At 40.2% G+C, this 7,743-nt stretch overlaps 1 long non-coding RNA gene across 3 annotated transcripts; it reads right to left on the bottom strand.

The window, feature by feature from the left end:
* On the bottom strand, positions 1-5,100 carry LOC121905527. 3 transcript variants are annotated; one of them, XR_006098431.1, is made up of 3 exons: positions 4,764-5,100; positions 4,525-4,683; positions 1-157 (listed from the first exon to the last, which is right to left on the bottom strand). It is a non-coding gene; the product is annotated as an uncharacterized LOC121905527 (long non-coding RNA). The 3 variants fall into 3 exon arrangements; XR_006098430.1 differs by lacking the exon at positions 1-157 and adding an exon at positions 1,605-1,698; XR_006098432.1 differs by lacking the exon at positions 1-157 and adding an exon at positions 2,339-2,435.
* Positions 5,101-7,743: the final 2,643 nt, after the last annotated feature.

Genomic DNA, 7,743 nt, shown 5'->3' with positions numbered 1-7,743 from the left:
TCTGCTCCTCTCCCGCTTTGAAGTCTCCAACAACACATGGAAGAGTCGGTGGCTCTCTGAGCTCTGTAGTGCTGACAGCTGTCTAACCAGAGAAGAGAACCAGCCCCCAAGTCCTGGAGGAACCTGACATGTTCCATCAAACGCACTGCTTTGTTGACTGAGAAGAATCACAATATTAAGGCTAACCAGGCAGAAAGTTTCCCAGCCCCCCCCCAGGCATCCCAATTCCTCGGCGGGGCGTGACCCAGCCGTTTTATCTGCACCCATCTCCTCCCGTGTGTACACTGTGAGAGGAACCGAGAGCAGCGCAGCTCAACTGGCCTGCCATGTCAACAAAGTCTAGACAACTGCCCTTTACCTGTGCTTTCTGTTCCCTAAGGTTATATTTATTGTGTCTTTTATCAAAGCAAATTTTTGATTGAGGTTTGTATTAAATTTTCACAAATCAGCTCCATAATTTGTTCTCATGTTGAGCTAATTTAAGCCTAATCATCATATTAAAACCCTGTGAACACTTTTTGTCTTTTTTTGTCTTTAATCCTTAAGAATAAAGGATTAAAGACAAACGTCTCAATAAAGTGATCAATGGCATGATCTATAGAGACAATGCAGAGCCTGTCACAGTGCAAACTGCCTCGAGTACTTCTGATGGCACCAGATGTCAGCCTGCATTGTTATATGGATTACTCGAGCCACTCAGCAAACACCTCCAGGTGTGCATTCCACACCAGGAAGGGGAAAGGTGGGAGCCGCTCCTCTGAATCAATAAAAAACACTGACTTTTCTCTCTCTCTTGAACTCTGCATGCCTGAGCAGACAGAGAGACTGGTGGAATTGGGTTAAGTGCCGCTGCACCCCGTTTCATGAAGAGTCACAAAACCTGTAAATCTGTGCACCTTCACAGAGGCGGAGTACGGTGCACGAGTGACTCATTTATGTGGCCTCAAATGAAGGGAATTGCGATGGGTGGCTAATCTTTGGTTTGCACAGTACACCTGGTCTTCACAGGGTCTTTAATCTTTTAGAGGAAGGAGCAGAAATTAGAGGCCCCTCTCCCACATCCCTCACATTGGACTGAACTACAGAGGGTGTGTAAACATTCACCACAAATGAATCACTGACATTTACAAGATGAGGTATTGTCATGCAAGTCAAGGGTTTGGGAGGATTAAGGTTTAGATAGTGTGAAATGAAATATTTGTGCCTGTCAGACATCATGAAGACTAAGAGAATGAATACAGATAAACGCGTCTGCTTACTTCTCCCACATCTGTTATAATTGTCTCAAGCATGACAACTAATGCTAAACTAGCTGATCAGCATTTCAAAGCTTTTTATCAGCTCATAATACCAAAAATGTGGTCCTAAAAGCTTCTGAAATCTGAGATTTGGTTGCTTTTCTTTGCTTCATGTCACTCTATGTTTGGGTTTTCATTTGATCAAAATGAGTGAGCAGTTTTAGTACCAATTTAATCATGGAAATATTTCAGCAAAATACAGAGCGTAAGATATTTTTAAAAATAAAATCTACAGCTAAATATACAATGAATAGAACTGTATCTAGGTTACAAACAGACAAATGGATGAAGACCAACAAGGTCATGTTTCGCAAAACTGTCCACAGTGAATGTGCAGCTTGTTAATTGTTTTTTGGCAGAAAAAACGAAGTCAACAGCCACATCCTCATTTCCAGTAAACCTAAGGATGTAAGACACAGCGATAACCATCACAGGACTCATTATAGAGCATAGTCTGTGTCTGTTCACCTGATAATGTGTACAAATAAATGCACATCTGAAAAGAGACACAGAAGGAGGAGGGGGGAGAGAGAGAGAGAGAGAGAGAGACAGAATGGGGGAGAGAACGATAGGGAGGGCGAGGTGTTTCCTGTTTCCATTGCTCTAATTATACCGCTCTCACAGGGATAGGGCCCATCAGTAAGAGGAATTTTGTCATTGAGGAAGTCCTCAATGACAAAATGCTGAGTTCTCTACTTTCCTATATGTTTCAGATAAGTTACTACACAAAAGACTTCACAGGAAAATCAAGAATCTACATATGAGCGAAATCCATACTGAGCTCTACATGCATGAAGGGTGACATTGTTGTGCAAGAGAATATTGCAATTTTACTTTTTAAAACTTTCCAATGCAAATTCATATGAGGAATGTATGCATAATAATATACATACAAGAAAGCGATTCAGAAAGACTGTTTCACCAGTTCTGTGGGTCACTAACAAACTGTTTTAATCCTCAATTTGACAAAATAATAAGAAAAGAAAAGAGTACAAACAAACACAATTCCATGCTCATCACAGTGATGCCAACTGTTGGTATATTTGGCTCCTTTTGCAATTGAGAGCGCCTGTTTTTATATAAACTAAACTCTCACTCCATCTGTTTGTGAGTTGCCGTCAGAGTAATGATTCCTTCCTGTTTAAAGATGTAGGACAGATACAGTAAATCCCTGAAATTACATGGTTCTTGAATGATGCTGAATCTGGGGCAAAGCTTGTGTAGCCACTAAAGACACAACACTAACATTTTATTTGAGCACACAACAGAAAAAGCAAATGTTAAAAGTTACTAGTCTGCTACAACAGAACGAGCACACTGCCCTCCTCTGGTGGATAACACAAAGAAAGATATAAAAAATTTTCCTGAAGAATACAGCAGAATTAATTCATGCATCCAACAATGACTGTAAACGCTTTCTTTCTACTGTGTGAAAAAGTAAAACTATATATTTTACATGCAACAAAAGAGTGAGCTCCCATAAACTTTCTGCCCCTGTAAACACACAGCCAAAGTGAAGAATATTAATAATCCGTCTGACATCCCTAGTTGGTCATCAGCCTTTGGTCCAGCTATTAGTATGCAGAAGAGGAGAGACAAGCTGGGAGGAGAGGTGGGGGGTTGCAAGACAGAAAGAGACGGCGACAGAAGCCTGAAGGGGGGAAAAGAGCCATCTGAGCAGCCTTCATCCAGCAGCTCTCATTGCCTGGCAACCTCACCACCAGACAGAGAATGTGTACAGTGGTCTGGAGGCTGCCCCTTGCTTACTCTTACCAATTGAGATAATTGCTTACAAATACTGAAAACCTATTGTGAGAAATGGATTTCAACACCACAAACGGGACTGTTTGCATTTGCAAAAAAATATATATATATATATCAGTAGCAGAAGGAAGTTTCTAATAGCAATAAAAGCTTTTTTTCTTGAATTGCAAAGTGTTGTCATGAACAGCTTTGGTTGCTTTCACACCAATCCCTGAAAACTAGTGTCCACCTCTAAGTAAACAACCTTTTTAACTACTGCCAATGCATTTGTATTGATTGTTACACATGCATGAAAATGTTTGCTTTATAATAAACATCTGATTTGGTCAGTGACACTCTGAGAAAAGAAGTATTATGCTCACATTTTGACACCACCGTTACTCAGTCATTAACATTTTGTAATCAGGTACATTGATATTGTTGCACAACTGATGTAGTCATGTCACAAATAAGCAGCAAATACAGAAAAACTGAAGTTTGCTCTCTGTCTTATGTCACTCTCCCTCGCTCACATTCTTCCAAGTTGGACCTGCCTGTATTTTCCCAACAATATGGTTTTCAGCCCAGCAGAGAAAACCTTTGTCAACGTATTGAACCTGACTCGAATTAGAGCAGAGAGAACAGTCTTCCTCTTTTGTGTCAGACTTGAGAGTCAGAATTAGTGAACCATTTTCCCTCCAGATTCAACTCTGCTCAGCTTAGGGCTTAATCAAGTGGAAATTGGGAATAGGGGGTAGTGGGGGTGGCCGGGGTTGGGGTGCAGGGTAGAATGGAGCAATTGTTCAGATAAAGGCCTCATGTTGAGTCCGCTTTGATGTTTCTCTGGGGGGATATGCTTGGGATTTTACAGTAGCATTTCACTCGATTACGATTTTTTTTTGCTCACCGCTGGCAAAATCTGCAGGCTGCAGAGATGATGCAAAGTCAGTGCTGCTATATTTACATAAATGTTTCCTGCTCCACATTTAAATGGAATAACATGCAAACACCTGAGAGCCGGTCTCACATTTGGGATTTAATATTTCTGCAACATGCTGTCTGGTTCCCTCACATGGACACCCAACATCAACATGCAAGTGAGATTCCCCTCCGTTTGCCCCACTCCTATACAAGCAGACAGGCTCCCACTGATCTATTATGTTGCAAAGCCTTTCTCATGCATGTCTTGAATGAAAGCTAGCGTATCGATGGTCTGAGGATAATCACGTTTTCCTGAGACAGGCTTAGCTGCACTAAATAAGCCGCACAGAGGGTGAAAAAAAGTGTGGGTCGAAGAAAACTGTTGCATATTGGGAGAAAAACTACTCAGAAATGAGAATTAGTGCTGAGGAATGCAAAAAGAAGGAACATTTACACTGTTGAATGTTGAAACCACAAAAGGACAGCAAAGGAGAGAAAGTTTAGGGAACTTTTCAACACTTTATGATGTTGCACTTGCTGTTAGACACCGTGTATTTCCTACCTCTCTGTTTCGTGGTTCAGCAGGTGCACTTGGCACATATCAGTGATGCTGCGGCGTCCTGACTCATAAAACCGTCCCGTTTGTGCCGGTTGTCACCAAGAAAGTCCCCCACTTGTTGCACAATCACTGAATCCATGTAGGAACTTGCTCAGCGAATTCCTGCAAATTAAAGCAACAATTGTGCCAAAACCTGAACCGCTAAAACTGCTTTACAGTCACCGTCTACAGTACTTACTCACTTTGGGTGGAAGTTGGTAGTTGTCAGTGTTTAGTGCAGGTTTTCCAGGGCGCACAAAGTGGATATTTGCATTGGGTCGACCCCTCCCCTCGCCTTTCATAGCTGCCATTGTTTGTCTCAGTCGGGGCTCGGATTCAGTCCTTCCCTAAATCCCTGACGACCGGAGCAGGGAATGCTGCTTTCTCTGAGCTGCTGGCAATTAACAAAAGCGCGTTGATATGAAGCGCCACAAAGAAACTATTATGCCAACACTCTAAAAAAAACTACATTAAATAAACTGGGCTGTGGGATACTGTGGGAGAAATCCTCCATATGTTATTTACATGACAGGTAGACTGTTGCATCTACATGGTCACGTGATACAGGCATGTTCAGCAAGGTGTCAGGTTCAACTTGACCTCCTTTGGTGATGGAAATAGCTGATGTAGTTGGTGTAGTTATAGCTTTTAAGCAACTGACAGCAATTTCATCACCACAAGGGCAATTTTGTGGCTGTTCTGGAGCTTTCTTTTTTCCATTTGTTGATGAAGATCACGTGATATGATTGAAAGGTCCAGAACAGCTACTAAAGGGAACATAAGATTGTCTTTTTTACCAGGTGTTTCCAAGGTTAACAATCAATCTCAAGATTTTAGTCCAACATGGATGAGAAGTCCATAAAATGTGAACATCTACTGTACAGTTCCATGACAAGTGAGCAAAATCTATCCGCTGATGAAGATCACGCAATATGATCGAAAGCTCCAGAACAGCAACTAAATGGACTTTGACATGAGATTGTTTAGTCAGTTAATAACTGGATTTAGTTGTCGTCTTGTGTTGCAATAAAACTGGTCAGTTAGTTTAGGAGAGACTGCCCTCTTTTATGTTTATATGTGGACACACTGTGTCTTTATCTTGATAAAACAATAAAAAGCAGTTACTCCTTTACAGCGATATCCTGTTTACATTCACTTCATGACTTTAACAGATCTGAAGATGGGGATGAATAGAGGGGGAGATTGACCTGCAGCATTACTAAACTTCATAGTATTTATAGAAACATTGTGGGACATATCTCCCATACAAGGACTATGTTTCCCATCTTTCTTTTACATGTCTTATCTACAAAGCAGCACCGCATATTCCACATTATATCTATATATACAAGTGTGTGTGTGTGTGTGTGTGTGTGTGTGTGTGTGTGTGTGTGTGTGTGTGTGTGTCTGTGTCTGTGTGTGTGTGAACTCTTAAATGCAGGTGTGCAACAGCAGTACCCACTTCAGTGATGTAGTTGTATGTGTATCATTGATTGGTATTTGTTGCCCCCTAGTGGCTGACTCAGATTAATCAGAGATGCAACGGTGACCATCAGGTTTGTCATTATTACTTCATCTGGAGGCATAGTCTTGGAGGTGCCATGCATCAAGGTCTAGTTTTATTGTTTTTATTTATTTGAGATACCTGGGGCCAGATGTTGCTTGCACTGATGTTACAGCACAACAATCAAGAAGCTAATCACTGTGTAGTTGTTCCCTTGTCAAGCTCCTGAAGGCTTCCTTCCACATGGCATACTGAACTACCAGGGGGAAAGTTATAAGTCCACATTATGAACTCTTTTGGGGAATGCAGTTTAGTTGTGTGTTAAAGCTCTCTTCAAGTCATACAGCTTTTTGTTGACAGGAGATTTTACATATTTAGGCCGTGGAGAAGATAGGTCTTACAAAAGTAGCCAGTGCTGTATTCTCAGACTATGAGAGGGAAGTGCAAACAAAAAAAACATTTCTGCTTTTAAAAAATAAGGCCTTTCTCTTATAGTCTCCTTTGTGGCCAGACAATCATACAACATCCTATAAGTAAAAGCACAAAATTTAGATGAGCATGTCTGGTAGACAGTATGTATACACCATGCATGTAACAATGCCGTTAATAATTAGAGCTTTTCATTCGTTGATGCTGACCAAAATCAATTGGCTTTCCTCAACCCGATTAATCAGCTGCTTGCTGGTTCTTCATCACTTTATGACAATAAAAACAAAACCATCACATGATAATAGGCTAATCATTTTACTTCCTGATCATAATCTCAAAAGTGTCCCATTTATTTAAAATGACCAATCATATGAACCATCTGAGCGTTACACTGTCTTTAATGTACAGGTTCATAATTTTTCTTGCCATAATCATTCCTCTTGTTCATACTGGCCATTAGAAGATCCTTTTATAATGCACTAACAATTTAACTGATGGGGGAAAAATCCACAGGCCTCCTTCTGTACAAAAATGTTAAAAGTTTATCTGAAGCTAATATGAAGCTTCAGCTGTCCATATTAGTCAGATCAAGTAGATGTCTTTCAACATTACAGTCTTTAGTGTCAAAGTTCCTCTTTTTGTTAGTATACTTCCACTGCAGCTCAACACGGAAACACTGTCTGAGGAAACACAAAGAGGGATTTTTTTGCTAAAAAGACTGTAAATGTGGCAGATATCCAATTGATATGACTAACGCAGACTGATGATGTCTCATATCAGCTTCAGATGAACTTTTAAATGTATTTTTGCACAAAATGACTGTTTGGACACACTGTGGATTTTGGCCCCCATCACTTACATTGAAAGTACATTTGAGGGGGATCTTTAAATAGCCAGTATAAACAGGAGGAATGATTACAGTGAGGAAAACCTCTTTCAGTGTTCATATGGGAACCTGACTGTTTTAAGACAGACTGGAAAAACTGTGAACCTGTCCTGTAATTTCTCAACAACTATCTTCAAGCAGTGGTTTTGTGTTTTCTATTTTTAGCCACACAGTGGCAGCAGACACACCATAATCAAGTGTGTTATGAACAGAAACAAACAAACTATCTGCAAAAATATGAATGAACTATATAACGTTTATTAAAATATATAAAAGACAAAATACATATATGCATAATTATATCCATGATGAAATATGCATATACAGTATAATAATTATACAGTAAAATGTGTTTACATATATA

This window comes from Thunnus maccoyii, chromosome 10 (genome assembly GCF_910596095.1).
Source record: "Thunnus maccoyii chromosome 10, fThuMac1.1, whole genome shotgun sequence".
Classification (NCBI taxonomy): Eukaryota; Metazoa; Chordata; class Actinopteri; order Scombriformes; family Scombridae; genus Thunnus; species Thunnus maccoyii.
This window is presented reverse-complemented; position numbering and strand designations above follow the sequence as displayed.